This window comes from Pezoporus flaviventris, unplaced genomic scaffold (assembly GCF_033815535.1).
Source record: "Pezoporus flaviventris isolate CSIRO_AGI_PZ_B2104156 unplaced genomic scaffold, CSIRO_AGI_Pfla_v1 ptg000001l, whole genome shotgun sequence".
In the NCBI taxonomy this organism is placed as follows: Eukaryota; Metazoa; Chordata; class Aves; order Psittaciformes; family Psittacidae; genus Pezoporus; species Pezoporus flaviventris.
Genome location: NW_026892549.1, coordinates 44,726,031 through 44,740,763, shown reverse-complemented (window position 1 = coordinate 44,740,763; position 14,733 = coordinate 44,726,031). Strand labels below are relative to the sequence as shown.

At 45.5% G+C, this 14,733-nt stretch overlaps 1 long non-coding RNA gene across 1 annotated transcript in view; it reads left to right on the top strand.

The window, feature by feature from the left end:
• Positions 1–14,457, top strand: part of LOC133267033 (uncharacterized) — a 107,841-nt gene extending 93,384 nt beyond the window's left edge. Inside the window, exon 3 of the long non-coding RNA XR_009742622.1 lies at positions 14,314–14,457. This is a non-coding gene — a long non-coding RNA (uncharacterized LOC133267033). The remainder of the gene's footprint in view (positions 1–14,313) is intronic.
• Positions 14,458–14,733: the final 276 nt, after the last annotated feature.

Sequence of the window (14,733 nt, the reverse complement as noted above, 5' to 3'; positions counted from 1 at the left end):
AGTAGATATAAAGCTTCCACCCTGGTGGTCAGGCTTGCTCTGCATGGGCATGAGAAACTTCATGGGGCTCTGTGAGAGGAGGAGATCTGACCCGTTGCCCAAGGGCCTGAGGTGAAAAGTTTCTCTCCTTTCCTCTGCCTGCTTTTGTGCAGCATACTCTATTCTGGCCTGCTATCCATCTGTATTCTGGGAAAGCTCTAGGACCCTTTGGGATAACACATTCTATGATCATTTAAAACTGGCTATTTATTTATGCTTATGTCATGGTTTAAGCCCAGATGGTAACTCAGAACCACGCAGCCACTCACTCACTTCCCCTCTTCCTTTTCCCCTGCTCCCGCAGGGATGGGGAGGAGAATCGAAAGAATGCAAATCCCATGGGCTGAGATAAGAACAGTTTAGTAACTAAGGTATAACACAAACCACTACTGCTATCACCCATAATAATGATGATAAGGGAAATAACAAGGGAAGAGAATACAATTGCTCACCACCCACCAACCGATGCCCATCCTGACTGGAGCAGCGATCTGGGACTTCCAGGTAACTCCCCCCAGTTTATATACTGGGCATGACGTGCTGTGGTATGGAATACCCCTTTGGTTAGTTTGGTTCAGGTGTCCTGTCTCTGCTTCCTACCGGCTTCATGTGCCCCTCCTCACTGACAGAGCATGAGACTAAAAGTCCTTGATTGGGTAAACATTACCGAGCAACAACTGAAATCATCGGTGTTATCAGCGCTGTTCTCAGGCTAAAGTCCAGAGAAGAAAAATGACTGCTACAGCTGAACCCAGGCCATCTTGTCATCCTAATTTCAGTGCAGATAATATGCTGGCAAAGTAGCTTCTAAATCATGTTTAATATATTAGATGCAGCTAGCATTTCTGATTGCACAAAGGGAAGACACAAAAGACAAATAGTGGTGCCTGACAGATTTCCTCGGGGTGAGTTCATGTAATGGTCATGCAGTGGTACCAAATAATCTGTGAATTGCAGGACTGCGTTATAGATTCATTCTTGTGAATAAATCTTTATGTGTTGTTTTCCTCTTCCCCACAAAGTGACTTAATTTCTGTCACTACTACTGCTAAAGATCATGGACTGGCAGAGATTTTTACTCTTTTCAAAATCTTGCAAAGCTATTCAGATCTTTGGACTTTGTTAAATTAAAATTGGAGCTAAGCCTGAGTCAAGTCAGGATTTGATATAAATTTTCAGCTCAGGTCTCCAAAGCCGAAGTTAAGCAACTCTAACTAGAGAAAGTTTCTGCAGTATGCTTTTAATTCCGAAGCTTAAGAGTAATATATAGTCCAAGCAATGAGAAAGCTGAAAAAGATACAGCTGACTCCTGAGCTTTGCCTGTGAAGTTATGACCCATGTTGGTATCTACTGAGTTTCTAGGTAGGATCATCTTACTGTCCCCCATAACAACTTGTGGTAAGTGTTGAAACAACAGAGCAGCCCTCTCTTGTGAGGGGATCTTTATTGTCCCCACAAGTAAACATAAGACAAGCAGCCAGAAAGACTTACAGTAAAAAGAGCTGCTGCTGCTACAAAATTAAGGGAGGAAGAAAATCATGTGTAAAGTACCCATACACACTTTACAGATGTGTGCGCTGACAACACACCAAGGGCTGAGTCTACAAAGCCTACTGCTGGCTGCCAATAAAGGTGTGTGGGGAATGTATTCCTTTGAGCAAAGTTTTAGCTGTATTTTGTGAAAACAAGCTTTAAACCAAATCAGTATTGTTAGCATTCAAAAAGTGGGTTGTCTGTCTTAAAAATTTAGATACTTTGCCAAGAAAAGTTATTTTAGTATGGGGGGGGGGTGTGTTTGTTTTTTAATCAATATAGGGTTTTTTTTTGAAGCAACTTATTCCTTCCCTCCCTTCTCAGTGAGCTTACCAGTTATACCAATGCAGAGATTATTAATACACATCTATTTCCCTCCTGGGGTAAGAATAGCTACCAGAATAGATCTCACTACAACAACTGGAACAAGTCTTACTGTCCAGTAAGCAGTTTGTATTTGTTCTCTTCTTCTACTGTAATTGTAGCCTCAAGTCTAGAATTACACCTTCTCCTTTTCTGCTTCCTGGCACTTGGGCTGCTAGAAGACACTGCTCCCTTTGTTTCAAAAGGGTCCAGGACAGGGTGCAGTTTGGGGTACATTTGGCAGAACTCTGAACCTTGATTTAAACAGTGATTTCTTTCAGTGGTCAAGTATATTTGACGATGATCCAGCAGAGCCTAGGGCACTCACAGTGTTTGTTCAGAAGCGGAAGACACAAAGCTTAAGCTCAGAGCTGAGCACAAGGAATTGTGCTCACCTAATCCCACACCAACAGAGACTCCTCTGTTGCCTTTCAATCTTTCTGTCTTTGCTTCCCTCCTCTGTCAGTGCTTACTACTTCACAAAGACATTGTGACTGCAATTTGGAAATGTTTCCTGTAAATACTATGGTTGGTTACAGTTACAGTTAACCACCTGGGACAAGCAATCTGTTTCCACAACACACTTCCTATAACTACAACTATTTTTGTTCACAAACACGTGTTTCCTTTTTCCATCATCACTCATTTCTCTTTGTCTTGATTTTCACTCTCTCCTCCATATATGACTCTCAGAGTTAACTTCTTTACTCCTCTTACTGACCTTCAGTCCTTGTCTGCTCTTCTCTTCAAGCAGAGGCTACTCTTCAGCATGTGCAGTAGCTCCTTTCTGGAATGGGGCTTCTCCTTCCCCCAAGTCCCATTCTTTCGTCATGTCCTACGCTCAACACTACCCGTACAGTAGTACAGTTCTCCTATCATCTTGCTTCTGACTTGCCATTACTGACTATTAACAACTTGGAAAATCCTTATGAGCATTTTTATGCCTTTAAAAATGCATCCAGTGATACACCCAGTTGCAAAGAGAAAAGGGCTTGCTCATCCCTTGGTCCATACATCAGTGCTGTCTACCACGTGACCTTCAATGTTTCCCCCTTCTAACTCCAAGCAGTTTGGAAATCATTGCAGCTTCCCTAAGGAAGCTTCCCTAAGGAAGCTAATTTGCAACAACAATTTTCCCTGTGATGAACTAAGTATATTTTGCTTTGCTCTGTTTAATCGTATAACTCTCGTTCTACTGATTGGTATCACCCTAAATAATATCCATGTTAGCAAAATGCTACTGCATTGCTCGTTATGAAACAAAAGTGGTGTTTACATTGAAGTAGCTTGTTCTGTCTCAACAGTTTTCCACTTCTGCTTGTGGATGATCAGCAGATGCCCACAGCAATATAAAATATTCTCTCAGTAGAATGTTTTGTGATTCTTTCTGCAGAGGCTTCTACAGCCTATCCACACAAATTATATTCTGTTGGCTCCTGCTGCTTCTCATTCTTTCCTTCAATATCTGGCCTATATTCTCATGACTCTGGGTCATTCCCTCAGGGCTGGAACAGAAAGCTTCCACACTTGGGCGTTTTTGTTTCCTGTCCTCTTGCCCTGGGCTCAGCTGTAAAAGTTATTTTCTTCCTTCTTAGCAGCTGGTGCAGTGCTGTGTTTCAGGTTTAGTGTGAGAACAATGCTGATAACACATCAATGGTTTAGTTGCTAAGTAATGCTTACCCTGATCAAGGACTTTTTCAGTCTCATGCTCTGCCAGTGAGGAGGGGCACAGGAAGCCAGGAGAAAGCAGAGACAGGACACGTGACACAAACTTGCCAGAGGAGTATTCCATACCACAGCACGTCATGCCCAGTATATAAACTGGGGGGGAGTTACCTGGAAGGCCCAGATAGCTGTTCAGGTCAGGCTGGGTATCGGTCAGTGGGTGGTGAGAAATTGTATTATGCGTCACTTGTGTTTATTGGTTTTTTCCTTTCCCTTTTTAGTTTTATATTCTCTCCCCATGTTATTATATTTATAATGATAATAATGTTAGCGGTAGTAGTAGCAGTAGCAGTAGTAGTAGTATACTGTACTTTAGTTATTAGACTGTTCGTATATTAACTTGTGGGATTTATATTCTTTGGATTCTAATCCCCATCCTGCCCAGAGGAGTGAGGTGAGTGAACAGCTGCATGGTGCTGAGTTACCAGATGGGCTTAAACCACACCACCTCCAGTGCCTTTCACTCTGCTATTTTTAAGGTTCTGTGGTGGCTTTGAATCCTACTTCCCATCTGCATCACTGCCTATCAGGTGTGTAAAGAAGCTGCAGTCATTCAAGATGTAGAGGTTTCAGCCTGAAATGCAGCTCACGTGCTCCCTCATTTGTTCTGATGCCTCTTTTGGTCTGATCTCTCCCACAGTCCCCAGGGTACGCTGTAGGGTTCTCTCTATCAATGTGGGGTACACCATTAAGTTCTCTCTACAAGTGTGCCAGCAGAAGCTATCAGGGCTAAGCTCACCTGGGCAAACTCCTCTCTGCAAAGCAGACCTAATGAAAGAGTTCTCTTTAGGGTGTGAGTGTGTGTGGCTTTGCTTCTTGGTACAAGATTGCGTGCTCCATGGATCACCTTTCAGGATGATGCTTGAGAATATTTCATTGCCATCAAGTTTTCCAAAAGAAGGAAAAAAAAAAAAAGTATATTAAGAAGTTAAGCCCAGGTTTAACACATGCAAGGGCACTAACCTGTAACTTCAGTCAAGAGGCACAAAGTGGCAAATTCAGTCGATGTAAATAGGTTGTCCAGAGAGGCGGTAGACTCCCCAACTCTGAAAACATTCAAGGTCATGTTGGACAGGGCTCTGAGCAACCTGATCTGGTTGAAGGTGTCCTTGGTCACTGCAGGGGGTCTGGACTAGGTGACCTTTAGAGGTCCCTTCCAACCCAAACCGTTTCATGCTTCATATCCTGCAACTAATGTTTTGGACTGAAAGCCATATAGGCGGAAGACCACCGCTGTCTGGTCTCAGGAGCTGCTGCGCATCTGTGTATCCAGCGCCTGTGCCTGTTACAGTAGTAACCTAAAGTGGTACCTAATCACTTCTCCAGGACACAGAGCATAGATAGGAATGGACCATTTAATGTCATGTGCATGTGCTGGTGATGTGGACGACAGAACTACAGGATGGCTATGGAAGTTTTACTACCTTGAATAAGAGCAACAAAGATAACAACCACATATGTTCCTGCCCTGAAACATGTAACAGGAAGAGGACTGTGAGCAGCAAGTATCTCTCAGTAACGTAGGTCTGAGTGTGCAGGAGGCAGAGTTGTAATCACACTCGATTCATGGGCAGTGCTCTTGGAGGTAGGGGGATACCTTCTGAAGCCATTGCAGTTACACTATGGCAAACATGCTGCTGTGTGGGGCTTCATCACCAGCACTGCTTGTACCTAGATTCAGAAGGAAGGTCTTTCAGAATGGCTAGTAAATACTCAAAACCCAAATGAAGTGCAAACCTGGGGAGCCAGATTGTTACTGTTTTGCCACTTGCAGAGCAGCACATGACAGATATATGCAGATGAGCTGGGTGACCAGGACAATTATTCTGCTTTTAGATTGGAATTTGTCTTTTGGGTGTGACAGTGATGAATTAAGCACCGTCTGTAGAATTTTCACACCCCAACTGTTTCAAAGCTTGTAGTGGGGTGGGGACTCCTGTTATGTGGTTATCTGGTCAGATGCCTTGAAGGAGTTAGGACTGAAAGAGCCACATACTGTGGTGGTACTTGGGGTTTGTGGTGTGATTTTTATCTCAGCATTGTCATGATTACTTTTTAAAGGTAAACTTTTGCTACCACTGTGTTGTCAGTATAACAAAGGGGAGCTTTATCCAACAGAAACAGCCTTCAAAGCTGTGATGTCTTCTTTCAGATAAATCAAGTGTTGTGCTGAAAACTGCAAGGACCAGTGAAGCAGCACAAGCCTGGCTTGAACTTCCAGAAACACTGAAGAACCTGAGTACACACATGCCACTGGTTGTTCCCAGCTGACTTACACTGCTTTTGAAAATCCCATCTCACAAGCGTTTTCAGGCCAGGCTTTGCTGGTGCTATCAGTGGTTATCTGGAGCTAGGCTTAGACAGCTCAGGCCTTGGAGGATTTAGAGGAGAACAAACAATGAAATCACAGCTTCCTCAGATATGAAACTAAGGGTCCTCTGTTTTGTGCCTGTCATTCAGAATCTCACAGGTTACTGCCTTGGGAACAGACTGCTTTGTAGATGTAGGGCAAAGCTGCAGAAGTCGGTACTCCCCCTGCAGACCAGAGATTACTTGCTCTGTCACCCTCAAGGCTTGGTCCTGACACAGTCCTCTTTCCGGTACCAGAACAAAGACAACCAAAGCTGAGCACACTGCTGTGTTTTGTCACTCCTTCGGCTCCCGTGGAAAGGGACTGATGAAGGATTTGTTTCCCCTTTGGCAGGTGTCGTGGTTTAAACCCTAGCCAGACAGCTTGTTCACTCACTTCCAGTGAGTGGTGCCGGGCTGGAAGCAATTGAGGCACCCCCGGGGGCTCTCCCCTTCCCTGGTCCCGGAAGGATGGGGAGGAGAATTGAAAGAGTGCAACTCCCACGGGTTGAGACGAGAACAGTCCAGCAACCAATGTACAACACAAATCACCACCGCTACCACCAATGACAACAATGATAAGAGAAAATAACAAGGAAAGAGAATACAATACCAGCCGCCGAGAAATGAGTCCGACCCAGAAGACCCCGTGTCCTTCCAGGTAACTCCCAGTTACCTCTCCAGGCATGACGTGCTGTGGTATGGAATACCTCTTTGGCTAGTTTGGGTCAGGTGTCCTGTCTCTGCTTCCTCCCGGCCTTCCCTCCTCCCTGGCAGAGCATGAGACTCATGAAGTCCTTGGTCAGGGTAAACATTACTGAGCAACAACTGAAAACATCGGTATTATCAGCACTGTTCCCAGGCTGAAAGTCAAAACAGCGCTGCACCAGCTACCAAGAAGGAGAAAGACTGACTGCTACTGCTGAACCCAGGACAGCAGGAGATGCTCGGGGAGCTGCCTTCCAGCCTGAGCTCACCTAGGATCAGCAGTAGGGCAGGGAGCAGGTGGTGCAGTGGTTCCTGGGCAATGAAACCCGTGGCTGAAAGTGCTTAGCGTCCCACCGGTGACCCGCCACACCTGCTCCGTGTGTGCCTCTGCTAGCGGAGCCCCTGGAACAACGTGAACACCCATCCCAGGAGGGTGTTGAGTAGGGCCCAGCCGAGGGATAAGCACGGCACAGCCCTCCGGTTGTGGTCGGGTAGTGCCCCGGCACAAGCAGCCCCCGCGGGGCTCACTGCTGGGGCTGCTTCGGCAGCGCCGCCCGCGCCGCCGCGGAGAGGCCGCATGGGGGCGCTGCCGGCCCGTGAGCCGCCACCCGGCCCAGCTCCGGAGCTGCCCCAGCGGCTCCGGGCAGGTAGAGCCGCACGGGGCTGCGAGTTCCGCCGCGGAGAGGGGAAGGGCGGCTGCAGCAAACCCCGGTGGCTCCTCCCCAGCCCGGCTGCGCTGCTGGGACTGCTTTTAGGTGACAGACTGTGGTCTTGTCACCCTGACCTCAGCCCAGCGTAGCTCGTGCGTTGCAGCGCGGCCATCCCAGGGTCGCGCAGGGGCACTCCCTGGCTGCTGACCCTTATGAAGGTCTGGCTCCTCTCTGCGGTGTTCTAGAATCCCATGCGATTCCGTCCACATACACATGGCTTTATGTTTAAAATGTTTGGGCTTCTCATCAGGAGAAAATTGTGAAACCTGCACAATGGAGACCAGCACACTGTTTCCTTCTGCAGTGCCTGCGCTTGGAGTGACAGAGCAGGTTTCTTAGGACTCATGGGATTTTGAACGCGTCAGAGCTGAGAATGGTATTCTGTTTAGGCATTGGAACGTTGTTCATCTGTGCTCGCTAATTTGACGAGAAAGAACAAGCTGTGAGAACAATCCTTGCAGCAGGCCAGCAATGACCAAGAGTCAAAGGAGTTTGAATAGAGGTCATTTTTTCTTCATGTCACTGTGTTCCATTCTATTTGTTAGCAGCCCCTCCTCAGGCGACTGGGTGCAGATTGCTGCTTCCAGCCAAAGCCCAGGCTGGCTCATTAGTAAAACTCTGATTACCCACATCCAGAGCAGAGAAGCTTCAGGTTGGAAGGTCTCTCCATACTCCATGATCAGTAACAACTTACTAAATCTGGTTATGCTGACAAACTTGCTGAAATCAGAGCAGTTAATTGAAAAAATAAAACATACATTTATGATCAGCGCAGCTTGTGTGGCTTTACATGGTCTGGAAACATCAATCATGTGAAACATGTTAAAGGAAGTAAGTGGCACTGACCTGCATGTGTTAAGTTGGAAAAGAGGACAAAATTCTCATATGAGGCCACACATTTCATCATATTCCCAAGAGAATGAAGAAGAGGATCATACTAATACCTTATCCTAGTGTTGATGTGAAGTTCAGGACACAAAAGAAATTCAGAGTAAGCTGAGCTCCATAACAGCAACTCTGAGTTCTGGATCCTGGCCAGAAACTGTTCCCAGAAGCCACACAGAGATTCCAGCAATCAAAGGCATCATCTTCTCCAACCTGCTTGGCAGACCCAGCATCTGTAGCACAAGCAGAACATTTAAATGGTGGTGCCCAGGGCAGTTCTGGGCAGGGGGCTGCCCTGCCTGTGTGGAGGAAATACTCAGACCCTGTGTAAGCCATTGGTGTGAACAGTGCGTTTGGTTGTCCGCTGGACTGTCATCCTTCAGGAAGCGTGGTTTGGCTGGAAACCCCTGTAGCACCCAAAGGCTGTTTCATCCCAGCACAAGCAGCTGAATGTGCTGTGCCAGAGGGACAGATTAAGGGATCGTTGATGCAGGCAGACTTGAAGATATTGTAGTGAAGAGCAAAGGAGGACAGCCATACCTCCAGAGAGGCTGAAGAAACTCCCCAGAGGCCAGACAGAACTCATCAGTTTGCTGCCACTCAGAAAGCCACTGAGTTAACCAATATTAAGCCTGGGAGCAAATACCTGCCTGCAGGAATGCAGGAGACAGGATGGGAGTTGCTATTCAGATGTGTTTGCTATTCATCCCAGACTACTTTTAATCCAGTGAAGCGTAGCTTAAAAGCTTTTGGTGTTCTTCAGGAGCTCACTGTAAGGGAAACATCTAGGCATTCCTCTCACAGCCAGCTTGGGTGCCGTCACCACGCAAAAGGAGTTTGCAGTAAAAATTAGAATGAGCAAAAAGTAGAAATCAGATGTCTGTGTTCTGCAAAGACATAAGTGATTGAAATGACTGTTCTAAAACATTACTTTAACCACATTGATCACATTACAGATCACCATAGATATTCTGGTGAATTGGCCTTTGTAATGTAAAGACTCCAGGTTTCTTCAGTGAAGTTCCTAGCTTGGGAAGAAGTTGCACAACTTCTTAATTGCTGAGCCTGGACCTTGAAGATATGACATTCTTCCTCATTTTGAGGGTCTTCCACAGCTACATATTACCATGTCAAATCAGTTTGCTTTTCAGGGACTTCACTCTGAGAGAGCAACCAGAAGAAACTGCAGTGCATGCAAGTTACGAAAGTTAATAGGGCCAAGACACAGCACTAGTAGTGAAAGTGCTGGGCTCTGCAGGTGCCCAGCTCCCATCTTGGTTATCTGTCCTGTGTCTTTGGTGCACACTATACAGTTCAGGATGAATGTATTCAAACTAGACTTTAATTGGATCACAGAACAAGCCTGAATGTGGGAAGTATCTAGTCCCATTCAGCAAGCTCTGCTGTAACTGATACACCCTTGTTCTCAGCATAAAACCTCACTAAGCTCTACTCAAGTCTAAACTGTTCCCAGCTACTAGTAAATTGGCCCAGGCAGATGTACAGGCATCATATAGGAATGTGCAGCTCCCTACTTGCCCATGACTGACTTTTGGTAAACTTAAAAGAAAAGGCATTTCGTGTTTGGTCTCTTTGATCTCAGCTCTGTGGTTGCTGGTCATTAAAAGTGAATGTTTGCTCTGGGAGCTTTTGGTGTCCTAGCCAAAGTGCCTCTTCACTTTTGGGTCTGTAGCCTAATGCAATTCTGACCAAGCCACAGCAATGCACAGCCATATCCAGAGAAGTCAAGCAGCTTGCTGGAGTCTGCTGCAGTGTAGTGAAGCTGGGGAAATAGAGTCATCCGTATTGTTTGGATAGATACAGAATCCTGGATTTTCTGTGTCTTCAGCTTAGTCAGCTGAGTCACAAAGACGTTAACCCAAAGAAGTCCTCAACCTGCAGATTTTTGTAGTTTATGACAATCTTTTAGAATAGCATTACCATTTGCTTTTTCTATTGTTCCATTCCTCACTAAGCACCCACTGTTGAATACATACCTGGGAGGCAAGATTCTTGACCTGTTCTCACCTGGGGGAGCCAGCCCTTATAATTACACCCTCATGAATTGCTTGGATGGCTATCAGGAAAGGTGAAAGTTGGTGTTTCTCTGCTTTCACTGTATTGATACTGCTGCTAAACATTAATGTTACATTAGTGTCTGGGGCTAATCATATCACTGTCCCAAGCCAATCTTTGGAATTCCTCAGGAATCCACTTCAGTCTGGAAGATGCCTTGGTTTGCTGCCAGGACAGGAATGGAGCTAAGTTTCATTAGATATCCCTGGAAAATATGGTTTGATAGAACTCAGTTTTCTTTCCACAGATCTTTAGATGTTTATAGAAAGCGGTTCATTCTGTTGTTTCAGGTGACCACAGAAAAGTCACACACATATGTCCTCTCTTTAATTCAAAATCAACTCTTCTGGCTGCTTGCCCTGTTTGGTTGCTGCAATTCTTTATCCCTGTCCATCTAGCATACTGCATCAGCAACAGAGGCAAGGTGTGGCCATGGGAAAGCCATTAGCAATGAAGCTGTGTTTGGTACATTCCATAGAGATCAGCGTCACAGCTGATGCTTGTTTTTGTTAGCTGAACTATCCTCCCTTTGATGAAAGTGTCCTTTCAGGTGCTGCTGTGTATCTCTTCAAAGGTGCTTTTGGATGTGATTATATTCCAGTTGGTTATTCCCAGATCTTTTTAAAGACCTTTTTCTGTGTTGAGACTGTCGTGGTTTAAAACCAGTCAGGCAGCTCGTTCACTCACTCCGCCCCCTTCTTTTCCTCCTTCTTTCCTTCCCTCCCCCCCCTCCCCTCCCCGGTCCGGAGGGGTGGGGAGGAGAATCAAAAAAATGTAACTCCCACGGGTTGAGATAAGAACAGTCCAGTAACTAAGGGTGTAACACAAACCACTGCTGCTACCACCAATAATAATGATGATAAGGGAAATAAGGGAAGAGAATATGATACCATCTGCCGAAACGAGTCCGACCCACATGAGAGCCCCATGTCCTTCCGGGTAACTCCCAGTTAACTCTCCAGGCATGACGTGCTGTGGTATGGAATACCTCTTTGGCTAGTTCGGGTCAGGTGTCCTGTCTCTGCTTCCTCCTGGCATCGCCTCCTCCCTGGCAGAGCATGAGCCTCACAAAGTCCTTGGGCAGAGTAAGCAAGACTTAGCAACAACTAAAAACATCAGTGTTATCAGCTCTACTCCCAGGCTGAAAGTCAAAACACAATGCTGCACCAGCTACTAAGAAGGAGAAAAAAATGGCTGCTGCTGCTAAACCCAGGACAGTATCCACCCCTTATTCCATACCATTCACGTCATGCTTAGATCCCACATTTTCAATATACCATCGCTCTTACATATATGTATACATCCACATACACACACACAGAGAAAGAGATCATTTCTTAGTGCATGGACCAATCCCTATAATGCTGCCGAGTCCATTCGGTCCATGATGTTAGGTTCCATCTCTTGTAAAGTCTTTCAGGGCAGGAAAGGCTGTGTGCAGTGTTGGATTGTTGCCTGCTGATGCTGATCGTTCCTTTACTGCAGAACTCGTCTGGTTCTATCAAAGTTCATTCTCTGTTGGAACGATGGTTGGGGGGAAGTCAGGGCCAGTCACTGGTGACCTGGAGACATCTAGTTGATGGGCTATAAAAGTATTACACAGCAGGCAACAGCATACGATTGAGTTCATTGGCTGTTTTCCCCTAAAATCAAATCCCCTTGAGGTATACATCGAACTTCCCCATCTTCCCACATTACCCACCAAGTATACCCAGGTCCCTGAGCAAAAGCAATCCCACGAGTGGGTTTGCCTTTACCTGAAGCAGGAATAACCCAGGCCGTCTTCCCCAGCAAATTCGTCATGTGCATCATAGGAACTTTGTCCCCCTCTACAGTATGTAAAAGTTCTGACTAGGCTGGGCCAGCCCTGTTGCAGATCCTCTGGTGTTGACCAACCAGGTGGCCTTTGGTGTGTATCCCAATGCTTGAATGTTCCCCCACCATTGCTCTCAGTGTAGTTTTTAACAGCCCATTGTACCATTCGATTTTCCCAGAGGCTGGTGCGTGGTAGGGGATGTGATATACCCACTCAATGCCATGCTCTTTGGCCCAAATATCTATAAGGTTATTCTGGAAATGAGTCCCATTGTCTGACTCAGTTCTCTCTGGGGTGCCATGTGGCCACAAAATCTGTTTCTCAAGGCCCAGGATAGTGTTCCGGGCAGTGGCGTGGGGCACAGCGTATGTTTCCAGCCACCCGGTGGTTGCTTCCACCATGGTAAGCACATGATTCTTGCCTTGGCGGGTTGGTAGCAGTGTGATATAATCAGTCTGCCAGGCCTCCCCATATTTATACTTCAACCATCGTCCTCCATACCAAAGAGGCTTTAACCGCTTGGCTTGTTTAATTGCAGCACATGTTTCACACTCATGAATAACCTGGGCAATAGTGTCCATTGTTAAGTCCACCCCTCGATCATGGGCCCATCTATATGTTACATCTCTGCCCTGATGGCCTGAAGTGTCACGGGACCACCAGGCCAAAAATAATTCACCTTTATGTTGCCAATCTAAGTCCATCTGAGCCACTTCAATCTTAGCCGCTTTATCCTCTTGTTGGTTGTTCTGGTGTTCCTCAGTGGCCCGACTCTTGGGTACATGGGCATCTACATGACGTACCTTCACCACCAGGTTCTGCACCCGGGCAGCGATATCTTGCCACAGTGCAGCAGCCCAGATGGGTTTACCTCTGCTTTGCCTGTTGCTCTGCTTCCATTGCTTCAACCAGCCCCACATGGCAAGACCCATGGATTTTTAAGCACTATTTGTTTTGTTGGTGTTCACAGTATGAGGGAAGCATACAAATGTATTACTTCTTATGCTAGGGGTCTTACTGCACATGCAATCAACAACACAGGATTCTTTATTTTTCAAGTCATTGATTCATATTATATTGATATAGGCATTTAGCTCTGCAGGCTGTTGGTTTCTTTCCTTCTCTGCTAGATAAGAAAAAAGCTGCAGCAAAAACCCCAAGTAAGCCAGTCATGCAACTTCTCATTGGGTTGCTGTGGTTACAGTACATGTTTTAGTGACATCAGGGAGGGCTCTGTAATGCTTGCGTGATGGATTGCTTTGGTGCCTCTTTTGCTTGAAGAAAAAAAAAGGAGTTGAAGGGGAAAAAATTAATTTGGCCATTTGCATCTTTCCTTCTAGTTACGTTTTCATAACTAGGTGATGAGTGTTAGTGGTTTACAGAGGAGCAAGTGGTGATTTTGTTATTAGCTTTATATAATACAGCTACAAATTATTCTAGTTGATATGGAAACATAACTAGTTTTCCACTGTGAAACAAACATTTCACTGTTTCCAAGCTTTGAAAACTCCCTCCGATATCACCTTTTGTCTGTCTAGGTTTTCTTGCTGTTTTCAAGGCTATTTGAGTTTTTTTAAGTTCTTGCATTTCACTTGTAATGCAGAACAGCTGATCATCCTTGTTTACCTGGACTCAAAGTCCACAGGGTTTCAAAAAGTGACAGGATAAATCCATGGAAGAGGAATCCCTCAGATACAAAGACATCAGCCTTTGAAGTTCCTGAGCTGCTGGTGAGGGAGGGCTGGGACAGTATTCTAGGAAGGATTCATAGCATACTTTCTTTGATTTTATTCTCTTTCCTGACATCTGCTTTTGGTCACTGTTGGAAAGCGAACAATGTTTGAAGTGCATCATTTGTCTGACCTGCTATAGGCACAGTTATATTCTTAGGTTCTCATTGTTGCTGACAATGATAGCAAATTGTAATTTGGTTTGATAAATAGCATCAAACCCTAAGAAGTACAATATCCTGCATATTGTTTGAAGCTCATAGGATTGTAATGCAATTTGGGTAGGCTTATTGCTTTATAGGAAAAAGGTACTACTTTGGGGTAATTGTTTAGGTCAATAAATGCATGTTCTCTAACTGAGCTGCTATTTCCATTGCAGACCAAGCAGTTCACCCATGTAAGAGTCTTCTGTAGCACAGCCTCCATGATGGAAAAAGTCAGATGTGCTCAGTACAGGCAAAGGAAACAAGCAGCCTTGAAACAAAAGTCACAGAACTCTGGGAGCAGCCTGCACAACTGTGTTAAAAGCGAGCAATGTCTTGCCTCCCAACAGGTTAACTGGTTACATCCAAGTCAAGCAAGGGCCATTCCTGAGTTCACAGAGGTTAGGGCTGTTTGGCTTTAAAAAGGAAACTCTCTGGAGGCATCTTATTAGTACATATAAATAACTGATGAGGGACTGTGAGGAGGACAGAGCCAGACTTTTCTTAGTGGCAGCCTGTGACAGGAGAAGATACAATATAAGAAATTCCATTTAAATATAAGAAAACTTTCTTACTGAGTGTAGTCAAACACTGGC